Source organism: Phyllobates terribilis, unplaced genomic scaffold, assembly GCF_046119375.1.
Source record: "Phyllobates terribilis strain yellow unplaced genomic scaffold, ASM4611937v1 Scaffold_251__1_contigs__length_2838608, whole genome shotgun sequence".
Classification (NCBI taxonomy): Eukaryota; Metazoa; Chordata; class Amphibia; order Anura; family Dendrobatidae; genus Phyllobates; species Phyllobates terribilis.
This window is the reverse complement of record NW_027363011.1, coordinates 2,443,245-2,458,540: the sequence shown is the minus strand read 5'-3', so window position 1 is coordinate 2,458,540 and position 15,296 is coordinate 2,443,245.

Here is a 15,296-nt window from a genome sequence, read left to right as displayed (position 1 = left end):
CGTCCCGATACCTATTTTATGTTGCTGACCAGCCAGGTACTGCTTCTGGATGTTTTTAATGGTGAAATACAAGTAAAGCTTTATATATACTTACCTGGAATGATGTGTCACTGCTGGATTCCTCCTCTCTTGTACATATGTATCTTCAATATGTTTTGGTAAACAGCTAAAATGCCAAAACTTGTGTCACTGTCCAAATATTTAGCGGACCCAAGTATCTAAAGGCGCCATTGACATGACATTCTCAGCAGATGATGATAACAACCAATGCAATCCAAACAGGCAAAGAAATCAAACAATAGATGTCCGTAAATTAAGTTATGAGAAATGACACAGGGAAAGAGTATTGAAGTTGCCGTCTGCAATTTTTTTAATACTACATACAAAAGCCTTTGTTGGTGATGACAGCTTCAATACACCTTCTGTATGGAGAAACTAGTCTCATGCATTGCTCAGGTGTGATTTTGGCCCATTCTTCCACACAAGCACTATTCACATCCTGAAGGTCCCTTGAGCTATTTCTATGAACTCTGAGTTTTAGTTACTTCCATAAATTTTCTATTGGATTCAGGTCAGGTGATTGGCTGGGTCATTCTAGCAGCTTTATTTTTATCTGAAACCAATTGAGAGTTTCCTTGGCTCTGTGTTTGGAATCATTGTATTGCTGAAATGTAAACCCTTAGGCTATGTTCACACACGTTGTGTTTTTTTCTGCTGTTATCTTTTCTTTGGCAGGAAAACAGCTGTTTAAAAAATGCAGGTTTTGTTGCGGTTTTGCTGCATTTTTTTGACCACCCATTACTTCCTATGAGTGAAAAAACGCAGCAAAAACGCTGGTGCGTTTTCTGCTGCAAAAACACTGAATGAGGTGACATGCTCTATTTTCCAAAAAACACAACCAAGTCACAAAATACACAGCAAAAAAAATAAAAATGTGTGAGCAGAGAATTCTGGTTTCTCATAGAATTTGCTGGTATTGCAAACCGCAGCTGAAAATTTGCATAAAAATCAGTAGCAAAATACGTTGCAAAAGCCAGCGTGTGTGAATATAGCCTTATTTCAGCTTCATCATCCTGGTAGATGGCAGCAGACTTTTATTAAGAATGTCTCAGTACATTTGTCCATTCATCCTTTTGTGACGACACAGCTTTTTTTCTTAATTATGCCAGACATACTTTCTGATGGCCAAGAGCAATATACCTTTATTTTTATGTTGACTTTTTTTAAACTGTGTTCTTCTTTGGTTGCTCAACACAGACTATTGTTCAACAAGTAACAATACAGAGAAAAACAAGAGAGCACTCACCAGTCTAAAAAAACCTCCTTTATTTCATCCATTAAAAATCCATAGCAGGGGAGTCGGTGGTACACGTTGTACTTTAATGTATACTGTATATACAGTACAGACCAAAAGTTTGGACACACCTTCTCATTTAAAGATTTTTCTGTATTTTCATGACTTTGAAAATTGTACATTCACACTAAAGGCATCAAAACTATGAATTACCACATGTGGAATTATATACTTAACAAAAAAAGTGTGAAACAACTGAAAATATGTCTTATATTCTAGGTTCTTCAAAGTAGCCACCTTTTGCTTTGATGACTGCTTTGCACACTCCTGGCATTCTCTTGATGAGCTTCAAGAGGTAGTATGAGACCTGTCAGTGAGTCATGTCTGACTCACTGACTGTACCTGTGAGAGCCAGCTTATTGCTGGATCCCATAGGCCACCGTACCATGGGATCATCACATGATCTCAAGGTACCATGGTAACCATCGGGACCCACGATTCTCATCGTGGGGGTCCGATGGTTATTAAGGGGGGTATTTTATCATAAAGGGCCCTCAAAGTCACTTCAAATGTGAGGTGGTCATTAAATAAATGGTTTTCTAAATCTTGTTGGAAAAAGGGGAAATCGCTGGTCAACTTTAAACCCTTATAACTTCCTAACAAAAAAAATTTGGGTTCCAAAATTGTGCTAATGTAAATTAGACATGTGGGAAATGTTATTTATTAACTATTGATTTAAGGGCATGAAAATTCAAAGTTTGAAAATTGCAAAATTTTCAACATTTTTGCCAAATTTCCGATTTTTTTCACAAATATACGCAAGTCATATCGAAGAAATTTTACAATTATCATGAAGTACAATATGTCATGAAAAAAAAATCTCAGAATCAGTGGGATCGTTGAAGCGTTCCAGAGTAATTACCTCATGAAGTGACAGTGGTCAGAATTGTAAAAATTGGCCCGGTCATTAATGTGCAAACTATCTTCGGGGGTAAAGGGGTTAAGGGAAAGTTGAGTGCAAGGAAAAAGTGTGGTAGGAAAAGGTGCACAAGCAACCGGGATAACCGCAGCCTTGAAAGGATTGTTAAGAAAAGGCCATTCAAAAATTTGGGGGAGATTCACAAGGAGTGGACTGCTGCTGGAGTAATTGCTTCAAGAACCACCACACACAGACGTATCCAGGGCATGGGCTACAAGTGTCGCATTCCTTGTGTCAAGCCACTCATGACCAATAGACAATGCCAGAAGCGTCTTACCTGGGCCAAGTAGAAAAAGACCCAGACTGTTACTCAGTGGTCCAAGGTGTTGTTTTCAGATGAAAGTAAATTTTGCATTTAATTTGGAAATCAAGTTCCCAGAGTCTGGAGGAAGAGTGGAGAGGCCACAATCCAAGCTGCTGGAGGTCTAGTGTGAAGTTTCCACAATCAGTGATGGTTTGAGGAGCCATGCCATCTGCTGGTGTAGGTCCACTGTGTTTTATCAAGACTAGTGATGAGCGAGTATGTTCTGTTAATCATTTCGGATTTAGTAAAGCTGTCTCTCAGCTTCTAGGGGAGAAAATGGAAAAAGGAACGGCGCAGATCTAAGTGCAGTATATTTTAGGATTTGTAAATAAGGGTGAGGTAACTGAAAACTGCTCACCTTTAAGTAATCTTGAGGTTTAACGTTTAGTAGTGGTGGACTCTTGTGGCTTGCAGCACGCTTTACCGGAAGGATCAGGTCCTCATGTTGGAAGATCCTGTTTGCTCAGTAGATCGGTTCGATAAATTCCGGTTTGTATATCGCGGCGCTTCCAAATAGGGCCCAGTGGATATTTACATTCAGGATTTATTGATTAGAATATAAAATAGCAATGTACAACGCGTTTCTACTCATTACAGAGTCTTCATCAGGTACAATTTCGTAGTCATGCTTATGGAAAGTCTCTTCATTATATAAAGCACTGATCAGGTTCATCAGGGTCATGGACCGCCCAGTTAATTAATCATGTTAATTGAGTTGATTTATGCATGTGATTAGTTATGCAATCTAAGGTTGTCTCTACTAGAGTAAAATCAAATAAAAATACAACAACAACTACAATAAAAATGCAAAAAAAAAAAAAAAAAAAAAAACACACAAAATACTTTCTTAAATGATTAAGAAGAAATAAAAGCCTGTTTTTGGTTAAAATGTTTAAAAGAATGTTTTTCTCCCCTGCATGTAGATCCAGTAACACTATCGCTCACTATTGACAGATTGTATTTAAGAGGAAAATCAGATTCATAATAATATTATGTTGTTCTTACTGACCTTCAGTGTGGTTATTATTTCTCTATTTAATGACTAATAAATATATGTTTATTGTTAATATATTCAAGGTCCTCTAATGTAAAGTGAACTCAGTGTGGTTCTGCCTGTTCAACTTTGTTTTTCTATCAAATATATTCAATTCTGTCATTTAATCCCTCTGGCTGTAGACACCGCATGCGATAAATCCAGAAGGATTCCTTTCTATTCAATGTTTGAATTCTATTCTGGGTGGAAACTGGTATGGATTCTACGGGGGTTATTTGAACTTCAAATTTCCCCCCGTGATTCTGCAGTAGATGGCGTGATAGGCTATGTGTTAAAAGCCCTATTTTGGCATTGTGACGGTGTCCACTAAGGCGGTTTTGCACTTTTCTTATGGTACGACCGACGTATTGTAAACCGCATTTGCAAGTAATAACGTATATAACGTAGTCTGTTTGACAGGTGAGATACTGGCGAATTGGAAATTTTTCACCTGTACTATGACAAATAATCTCTTTGCAGCCGTGTGATATACATCTGCAACAGTTGCAAAGTTTCTTTCTGCATTTGAATACTCCCACTGATTTGGTTGTATTGAATCTTTTTCGCTCAGATAAAGTGGGGATGTTTTTAAGTCGGCTTGGAGCTATCAAATTCCTGATGGTTTTTCCTCTTCTAAAGGTGATCCCTGGTCTTTCAGGTAGGGATTCTCTTAGAAGAGGATCTTGTTGCAGAATATACCAATATTTACTGAGTATTTTTCTGACATTTAAATTTTCCTTATTATAGGCTGTGATGAAGTTAAATCTCCATTTATTAGGTTGTAAAGGATTTTTTGTGAACCTTGTACTGTCATTGGGGAATTTTAAGGTGGTATCTGTTTCTAATTTGTGTTCCTTGCTCTTTTCCTTAATTTTTTCTGTCTTATTTGACTTATTTTTCATTGCCAAAAGGCAATCCTTCTGTGTCTTTTTTCTGTTGGTTTCATATGCTGCTGAAATTAGTTTTTTGGGGTACTTTTTTGTTTTAAACCGGTCTATAAGGACTTTTGCTTGTATATTATAGTCCTCTAGTTGTGTGTTATTTTTCCTTATACGTAAAAACTGGCTATAAGGGATGTTTTTTTTCCATTTGTGAAAATGTGCACTATTAAACTCTAAATATCCATTTGAATCTACTACTTTAAAGTATGTTTTTGCTATTAATGAGTTTTTTTTAAAACTGATTTCTAAATCTAAAAAATTGATTTTATTTATACTCATATTAAAAGTGAAATTGATACCCCACTCATTTTGGTTTAGTTCATAAATAAGTTGTTCCGCCATTTTTTGGTCTCCTTTCCACAGGATAACTAGATCATCAATATATCTACGGTACAGGATAATATTTTCTGTATACATGGCTTTTGTCAGAGCTGATAGGGACTCGAAACGTCCCATGAATAAATTAGCGAAACTAGGCGCGACTCGAGTCCCCATTGCTGTACCGAGCTTCTGGACATATAACTGGTCTTGGAATTCAAATATATTTCTCTTTAAGATGAATTCAAGGCCTAAAAGAATGAATTGTATTTGTGCTTGCGGCATATTGGTATATGTTTCTAAGTAATATCGAGTTGCTGATATCCCCAATTGGTGGTCTATGTTTGAATATAGTGCTGTTACATCTAAGGATATGAACCAATATCCTTCTTCCCAATATATATCCTGTAATTCTTCTATCAGTTGGGTAGAATCACGTAGATACGATGGGAGTTTTTTCACTATGTTTTGTAGATGGAGATCGATATAATGGGAAAGATAGCTGGTGAGTGAATTTATACCAGCTATAATGGGGCGACCTGGTGGATTAATTGGATCCTTATGAATTTTGGGTAAATGATAAAAAAAAGCTAGGGAGTATTCTTTATTTGTGAGAAACTGCTTTTCTCTTTTATCTATAATTCCTTTTTCATAAGCGGTATTTATGATTAGATGATATTCTTTAGAAATGGTTTTTGAAGGATCTATATTAAGTTTACTATAATATTTTTCATCTGATAGTATTCTATGTGCTTCTTTGAGGTACACTTCTCGATCTTGAATTATTATCCCCCCCCCTTTATCTGCTTCTCTAATGACAATTGTATTATTATTTTTTAAGGTTTTTATGGCACATTTTTCTTTTTTTGTGATGTTAGCTCTTGTTTTCAGGTTTTCTTTCACATGGTGTTTTTTATTATTCTTTTTTGAAGATTTTTTAAAAAACTGTTTTTTATTTATTTTGCGGAATTCGTCCCCTACCAATGAGAGGAAGGTCTCAATGTAGCTTCCTCTATGATGGATAGGATTAAAATTAGATCTATTTTTAACTACAAGATGTATATTTTCATCATGTTTATTTTCAGACTTAGAATTATTTTTAGGATTTTTACGTATTTCCGTAGGTTCAAAAGTTTTTTCTTTTATTTTTTCTTTTATCGCAAAATGTCTGGATAGGGTAAGACGTCTTATGAACTGATTTAGATCAATATACAGATCTAAGTTATTTGCACGTTGGTCAGGGCAGAAGTTCAGTCCTTTTTCAAGCAGAGTTTGTTCATTTTCGTTTAGTGTGTATTTAGATAAATTAAAATTTTTTATTTTATCAGAGTTTTCTTTCCTATCTCTTTTCATTACTTTTTTATTTTTTATGTGTTTCTTATTACTTTTTATTTTTGTGTTTGGGCTATTTTTTCTTTTTCTATCAGATTTAAGGAGGTAGGATTTGGTAATGATTTTTTTAGGGTGTTTCCTACCTGCTCTCGTGCCTCTGGGCCGCCTTTTCTTTTTTTGTTGGTATGAGATGTAATCAAGGGAAAAAATTGAGTTATCTGCTGTTGTGAAGGAGGTAGCATAATGGGAGCCATAGAGGTGAGGCTTATTATCGGAGGAAGCAGTGTTTCTAATAGAGGTGGGGGTTGGAGGGGTCCAATCTCTAAAAAAGAAATATGTGAGGCTGTAGATGAAGGGGAGTATGACGGTGCTTGGATGACAGTTATAAAAGGTTGAGAGCTGTCCTCTACACTATGTGTTGTTAAATTTGCTAGATTTGTTATATTTAGAAGATCCTCACATTCAGTAATTTCTTCGATGTCCCTGCTTTCTATTGAACAGGGATTAACCCATGTGTTAGCAGTCGTAGTTGTTTTATTTGTTAAGCCACAAGAGTCCACCACTACTAAACGTTAAACCTCAAGATTACTTAAAGGTGAGCAGTTTTCAGTTACCTCACCCTTATTTACAAATCCTAAAATATACTGCACTTAGATCTGCGCCGTTCCTTTTTCCATTTTCTCCCCTAGTAGCTGAGAGACAGCTTTACTAAATCCTGACTGAAGCCCCTGGAACATAACCCGGGAGCTAGGGAGTGGATTAACCTCGTTCTGAGGAGGAACTGGCAGCGATCTATCATGGAACACTTTAAAAACAGATCATCAAGGAGAAGAGAGACACTTGCAAAAATTACATACATGGATAAGTCTGAACACAATGTGGGATTCATACCTAATGAAATAGATCTAGACACTAAAAAGAAGATCAATACATTGTTTTTCATGTTCGAAAAAACAATGAAGATGGAAATTAGACACCAGCTCGACGTGGAATTTTTAAATATATGTTTAGATAAAAGTATTATCCCTAGGGGACTGGAGATTCATTTTGACAGTTCCTTTCCGGAAGATCCGGATTTCACAAAGGACTGGAGAAAGATTATAGACAATTGTTCTTACAAATTAATGTCTTTATTGATAAAGAAAAGGAAAATGCTTGCAAAAAATGCTTCTGAAAACTGTGAAAAATTGTTGACAGAACTGAATGAATTCAATCATTCTTCCTACTTTAACATAGTAAATTCTGATATAAATGGGAATCTGCAGAGATTTGAGAATGGTCTTATCGAACATAAAACCAAAAAACTGAGGAGAGACATGTATCCCTACAATAACAAAAATAATCTTAGAAATAATATGGAAGCAAATTTTAAGCAAAATACAGTTGAAAATATAAATTTATGTAAAACTAATAAAGAGAAACAATTACATCAAAACACCAAAGAGAACATCACAAACGAAAACATGTTTTCAAAAAAACAGAGAGAAACTATAGACACTATTTGTACGTTTTACAATTCAAAGCATGCAAGGAATAGACAAACCTCAAATAAATATTGGGTAAATGAATCAACTCCCAATCACAATCGGATTCCAAGGAAAAATAATGCAAGCTTCTCAACTATTAAACAGTCACATTGCCAGTCTACACCTAGTAGTGGGAAAAATTTCCAACATACAGAGAAAATAAAATCTCCCTGCAACATAATTCCCACTGCTAATATCTCTCCCATTCACATAGAAGTCAATGCGGAAGTGCATAATCTTCCGGCACCCAACCCGGGTCTCCCACCCTTAAAATTATTAACAAATAAAACAACTACGACTGCTAACACATGGGTTAATCCCTGTTCAATAGAAAGCAGGGACATCGAAGAAATTACTGAATGTGAGGATCTTCTAAATATAACAAATCTAGCAAATTTAACAACACATAGTGTAGAGGACAGCTCTCAACCTTTTATAACTGTCATCCAAGCACCGTCATACTCCCCTTCATCTACAGCCTCACATATTTCTTTTTTAGAGATTGGACCCCTCCAACCCCCACCTCTATTAGAAACACTGCTTCCTCCGATAATAAGCCTCACCTCTATGGCTCCCATTATGCTACCTCCTTCACAACAGCAGATAACTCAATTTTTTCCCTTGATTACATCTCAAACCAACAAAAAAAGAAAAGGCGGCCCAGAGGCACGAGAGCAGGTAGGAAACACCCTAAAAAAATCATTACCAAATCCTACCTCCTTAAATCTGATAGAAAAAGAAAAAATAGCCCAAACACAAAAATAAAAAGTAATAAGAAACGCATAAAAAATAAAAAAGTAATGAAAAGAGATAGGAAAGAAAACTCTGATAAAATAAAAATTTTTAATTTATCTAAATACACACTAAACGAAAATGAACAAACTCTGCTTGAAAAAGGACTGAACTTCTGCCCTGACCAACGTGCAAATAACTTCGATCTGTATATTGATCTAAATCAGTTCATAAGACGTCTTACCCTATCCAGACATTTTGCGATAAAAGAAAAAATAAAAGAAAAAACTTTTGAACCTACGGAAATACGTAAAAATCCTAAAAATAATTCTAAGTCTGAAAATAAACATGATGAAAATATACATCTTGTAGTTAAAAATAGATCTAATTTTAATCCTATCCATCATAGAGGAAGCTACATTGAGACCTTCCTCTCATTGGTAGGGGACGAATTCCGCAAAATAAATAAAAAACAGTTTTTTAAAAAATCTTCAAAAAAGAATAATAAAAAACACCATGTGAAAGAAAACCTGAAAACAAGAGCTAACATCACAAAAAAAGAAAAATGTGCCATAAAAACCTTAAAAAATAATAATACAATTGTCATTAGAGAAGCAGATAAAGGGGGGGGGATAATAATTCAAGATCGAGAAGTGTACCTCAAAGAAGCACATAGAATACTATCAGATGAAAAATATTATAGTAAACTTAATATAGATCCTTCAAAAACCATTTCTAAAGAATATCATCTAATCATAAATACCGCTTATGAAAAAGGAATTATAGATAAAAGAGAAAAGCAGTTTCTCACAAATAAAGAATACTCCCTAGCTTTTTTTTATCATTTACCCAAAATTCATAAGGATCCAATTAATCCACCAGGTCGCCCCATTATAGCTGGTATAAATTCACTCACCAGCTATCTTTCCCATTATATCGATCTCCATCTACAAAACATAGTGAAAAAACTCCCATCGTATCTACGTGATTCTACCCAACTGATAGAAGAATTACAGGATATATATTGGGAAGAAGGATATTGGTTCATATCCTTAGATGTAACAGCACTATATTCAAACATAGACCACCAATTGGGGATATCAGCAACTCGATATTACTTAGAAACATATACCAATATGCCGCAAGCACAAATACAATTCATTCTTTTAGGCCTTGAATTCATCTTAAAGAGAAATATATTTGAATTCCAAGACCAGTTATATGTCCAGAAGCTCGGTACAGCAATGGGGACTCGAGTCGCGCCTAGTTTCGCTAATTTATTCATGGGACGTTTCGAGTCCCTATCAGCTCTGACAAAAGCCATGTATACAGAAAATATTATCCTGTACCGTAGATATATTGATGATCTAGTTATCCTGTGGAAAGGAGACCAAAAAATGGCGGAACAACTTATTTATGAACTAAACCAAAACGAGTGGGGTATCAATTTCACTTTTAATATGAGTATAAATAAAATCAATTTTTTAGATTTAGAAATCAGTTTTAAAAAAAACTCATTAATAGCAAAAACATACTTTAAAGTAGTAGATTCAAATGGATATTTAGAGTTTAATAGTGCACATTTTCACAAATGGAAAAAAAACATCCCTTATAGCCAGTTTTTACGTATAAGGAAAAATAACACACAACTAGAGGACTATAATATACAAGCAAAAGTCCTTATAGACCGGTTTAAAACAAAAAAGTACCCCAAAAAACTAATTTCAGCAGCATATGAAACCAACAGAAAAAAGACACAGAAGGATTGCCTTTTGGCAATGAAAAATAAGTCAAATAAGACAGAAAAAATTAAGGAAAAGAGCAAGGAACACAAATTAGAAACAGATACCACCTTAAAATTCCCCAATGACAGTACAAGGTTCACAAAAAATCCTTTACAACCTAATAAATGGAGATTTAACTTCATCACAGCCTATAATAAGGAAAATTTAAATGTCAGAAAAATACTCAGTAAATATTGGTATATTCTGCAACAAGATCCTCTTCTAAGAGAATCCCTACCTGAAAGACCAGGGATCACCTTTAGAAGAGGAAAAACCATCAGGAATTTGATAGCTCCAAGTCGACTTAAAAACATCCCCACTTTATCTGAGCGAAAAAGATTCAATACAACCAAATCAGTGGGAGTATTCAAATGCAGAAAGAAACTTTGCAACTGTTGCAGATGTATATCACACGGCTGCAAAGAGATTATTTGTCATAGTACAGGTGAAAAATTTCCAATTCGCCAGTATCTCACCTGTCAAACAGACTACGTTATATACGTTATTACTTGCAAATGCGGTTTACAATACGTCGGTCGTACCATAAGAAAAGTGCAAAACCGCCTTAGTGGACACCGTCACAATGCCAAAATAGGGCTTTTAACACATAGCCTATCACGCCATCTACTGCAGAATCACGGGGGGAAATTTGAAGTTCAAATAACCCCCGTAGAATCCATACCAGTTTCCACCCAGAATAGAATTCAAACATTGAATAGAAAGGAATCCTTCTGGATTTATCGCATGCGGTGTCTACAGCCAGAGGGATTAAATGACAGAATTGAATATATTTGATAGAAAAACAAAGTTGAACAGGCAGAACCACACTGAGTTCACTTTACATTAGAGGACCTTGAATATATTAACAATAAACATATATTTATTAGTCATTAAATAGAGAAATAATAACCACACTGAAGGTCAGTAAGAACAACATAATATTATTATGAATCTGATTTTCCTCTTAAATACAATCTGTCAATAGTGAGCGATAGTGTTACTGGATCTACATGCAGGGGAGAAAAACATTCTTTTAAACATTTTAACCAAAAACAGGCTTTTATTTCTTCTTAATCATTTAAGAAAGTATTTTGTGTGTTTTTTTTTTTTTTTGTTGCATTTTTATTGTAGTTGTTGTTGTATTTTTATTTGATTTTACTCTAGTAGAGACAACCTTAGATTGCATGATTAATTAATCACATGCATAAACCAACTCAATTAACATGATTAATTAACTGGGCGGTCCATGACCCTGATGAACCTGATCAGTGCTTTATATAATGAAGAGACTTTTCATAAGCATGACTACGAAATTGTACCTGATGAAGACTCTGTAATGAGTAGAAACGCGTTGTACATTGCTATTTTATATTCTAATTAATAAATCCTGAATGTAAATATCCACTGGGCCCTATTTGGAAGCGCCGCGATATACAAACCGGAATTTATCGAACCGATCTACTGAGCAAACAGGATCTTCCAACATGAGGACCTGATCCTTCCGGTAAAGCGTGCTGCAAGCCACAAGAGTCCACCACTACTAAACGTTAAACCTCAAGATTACTTAAAGGTGAGCAGTTTTCAGTTACCTCACCCTTATTTACAAATCCTAAAATATACTGCACTTAGATCTGCGCCGTTCCTTTTTCCATTTTCTCCCCTAGAAGCTGAGAGACAGCTTTACTAAATTCTCTGCAGTTTGCGACGTATATCTGCTATCTCATCTTTAAGACCACCAAACTGTACATTCAAAACATAGAGGATTTACATGTACCACTGTCATGAAAACATCTATTGTAGCATGTTCCTCAGGTACCTGTATGTCATCTTTGTGAAGATTAGGCCGTGGGGCAGTGAGTACTGTGTCACATGCAGTTTCGCTGACTTTTCGCCCCTTCATTAATGCAGCTGCTTCTCCCATCTCCTCCTCACCCGACTCCTCTCCAGGGCCCATGCACAGGTGCGATGTAGCTGCTATAAGATCACCGTCACCTGCTGAGACCTGTGTTTCTGTGCAGGCAAATCACTCCAGCCTGACCAGCACTATCCTCCTCCTTGTCTCCCCTGCTCAATCTGTCTCCAGCGTGACAACCGTGGTGTCATCTTGGAGCTGAGAGCCGCTTCTCCCGCAGTCTTTCTGTGGCTTTCCATGGTCATTTTTTTTTTCCTGGAGCAAAGTACTTCCACACTGAGCAAGATTTGACACAGTTCTCTGTATTTTCCATCTCTTGGGGGGGCACTATATGGGGATTATTATATATAAATACGAAAAAAAAACTAAGTCTCTTTTTTACTCACAGGATACTAAGGCTGGAAGGCTATTATAGCCAATAGAGTAAAAACCCAAGCGATTAAAGCCAAAATCCCCTTTCTCAAGAAAAGCCTGAATCAATCATAACTGTACTTAACTCCATTCCCATGGGTGGAGAGGAGTGAATACTCATTCTCTTTAGTAGCAGGCACAGTGTTCACCGAGCAGCAGCAACCAGCTATGGCTACTGCCTGTGCCCTGCTCCTCCGCTGCCGCCCCCCCTCCACAGCCAGAATGTATTATCCGGGCTATAAGATACACCCCCCACTTTACTCCAAAATTTTGGAGGAAAAAAGTGTGTCTTATAGTCCAAAAAATATGGTACTTTTGAGCTACAGTGCAAAGGTCAGAAGCGCCATATTGAAGTTCAGATTTTGCTGTACTGGTTTGAGAGTACCATGTCACATTGGCAGAGCCCTTGAAATGCCAGAACAGCAGACCCATCCCCATAAGAGACCCCATTTTACAAATTAAACTTATTAATGAATTCATCTAGGGGTGAAATGATCAAATTGACACCACAGGTGGGTCACAGAATTTTATACCATTGGGCAGTGAAGAAAAAAATAATTACATTTTTACCACCAAAATTTAGTGTTAGCCCCAGATTTTACATTTTCACAAGGGGAAATGACAAAAATGGCACCAAAATTTGTCCCACAATTTCTGCTGAATGTAGAAATACCCCATATGTGGCTGTACAGTACTGCTTAGCCATACCGAGACTCGGGAGGGGCGGATCGCTATTTTCCTACTGGAGCACAGATTTTCCTAGAATAGTTTGCGGACTCCATATACAGAGCCCCTTACTGCTAGAAAAGCAGAATCCCCTCTCAATTTACCCTATTTTGGAAATGATAACCCCTTTTGGGAATTTATCTACAGGTGTAGTGACGATTTTGACTCAATGGGTGTTTTCCAGAAACAAGCAGCAGTGGATGTTGCTGAATGAAAACTGAAAACTGCAAACTGCCATTGTATTCCCCAGTACGGTGTAGTGCCCATACATTGTGCCCAGCTCGTGCTTCTGGAGACATGCACCCTTAAATTAGGCGGGTTGTCATCACTACAGAAATGACAAACATATAGATGCTAAATGTGGTTTAGGCACACTGGGGCTCAGAAGGGAGATGAGTACTTGGATTTGGGAGCGCAGAATTTACTGAATTTCCTTTGGGGGGGCGAGGAGCCATAGCGCTCTTCCAGAGCCTTTGTACTACCAATAACGTGGAAGCCTCCTATATTTCCATTGACAGATGACGGACCTGAGTAGGGACTCGCTTTTTTATGGATTGATTTGAAGCATTTTTTGGGAACATTTTACATAACATTTGGGATCACATTTATCCTGCGCTCTACGCTGAGCCCTTATATTGGGGTTTCCATGTAAATCTCCGAGAGACATGATTCAAATGAAACCCAGAGGGACCCATTAACTAAAAGGAGGCAGCAGAGTTACTCTGAACTCAGTCTGGCCTCAGTTCAGTGGTGTCCTTTTTTTCAGAAGTGCACAAAACTGTGGCAGACTTCGCTTTTATGCAGACCTAAAAAGACGGACACCGCCGGATCACAGGCCGAACGGTGTCCACAGTGCCTCCTTCTGCCTCATTGTAGGGAATCTTCTGCCAGGGGTTCTGTTTGAATCACGTATTTCAGAGATCTACACAGAAACCCTGGGTGTAACTCTGCGTGCTCTTATATTGGGGTTTCCATGTAAATCTCCGAGAGACATGATTCAAATGAAACCCAGAGGGACCCATTAACTAAAAGGAGGCAGCAGAGTTACTCTGAACTCAGTCTGGCCTCAGTTCAGTGGTGTCCTTTTTTTCAGAAGTGCACAAAACTGTGGCAGACTTCGCTTTTATGCAGACCTAAAAAGACGGACACCGCCGGATCACAGGCCGAACGGTGTCCACAGTGCCTCCTTCTGCCTCATTGTAGGGAATCTTCTGCCAGGGGTTCTGTTTGAATCACGTATTTCAGAGATCTACACAGAAACCCTGGGTGTAACTCTGCGTGCTCAGCACAGAGTGCAGGATAGATGTGTACGGAGCCTTACTGAGATCTTTGGGAGACAGAATGAACAAATCAGCAGCAGCAGTGTACTGTCACACACTAAAAGACGCTATTTATTGTAAAAACTAGTTTTTTTATCGCCATATTTTGAGAACTATAATTTTTCCATATTTCTGCTAGCAGAGTAATGTAAGGGCTTGTTTTTTGCGGGACAAACTGACGTATTTATTGGTACCATTTTCGTACACATGACATTTTTGATCACTTTCTATTCCGATTTTTGGGTGGCAGAATGAACGAAAAACAGCAATTCAGGAGTTGTTTTTTTTAAGCCATTCAGAGTGTGGTAAAATTAATAAGGCAGCTTTTTCTTCGGGTCGGTACGATTACAGTGATACCACATTTATGATACCATCTTTTTTTTTGTTTTGACGCTTTTACCCAATGATACAAACTATTTTATAGATAAAATAATTATTTTTGCATCACTTTATCCTGAGAGCTGTAACTTTTTTATTTTTAGGCTAAGGGAGCTGTATCACGGCTTATTTTGCCAGACAAGATGATGTTTTCAGCGATACCATTTTTCTTTACATTCGTCTTTTTAATCGCGTTTTAATCCACTTTTTCTTGATCGCAGCATTTAGGGGTTAAAGTACTGGGAGTGGTGTGGGCACTGCTCTTGTCACTGAGTGCCGGGTGTCAGCTGTCAGAATTAGTTGACAC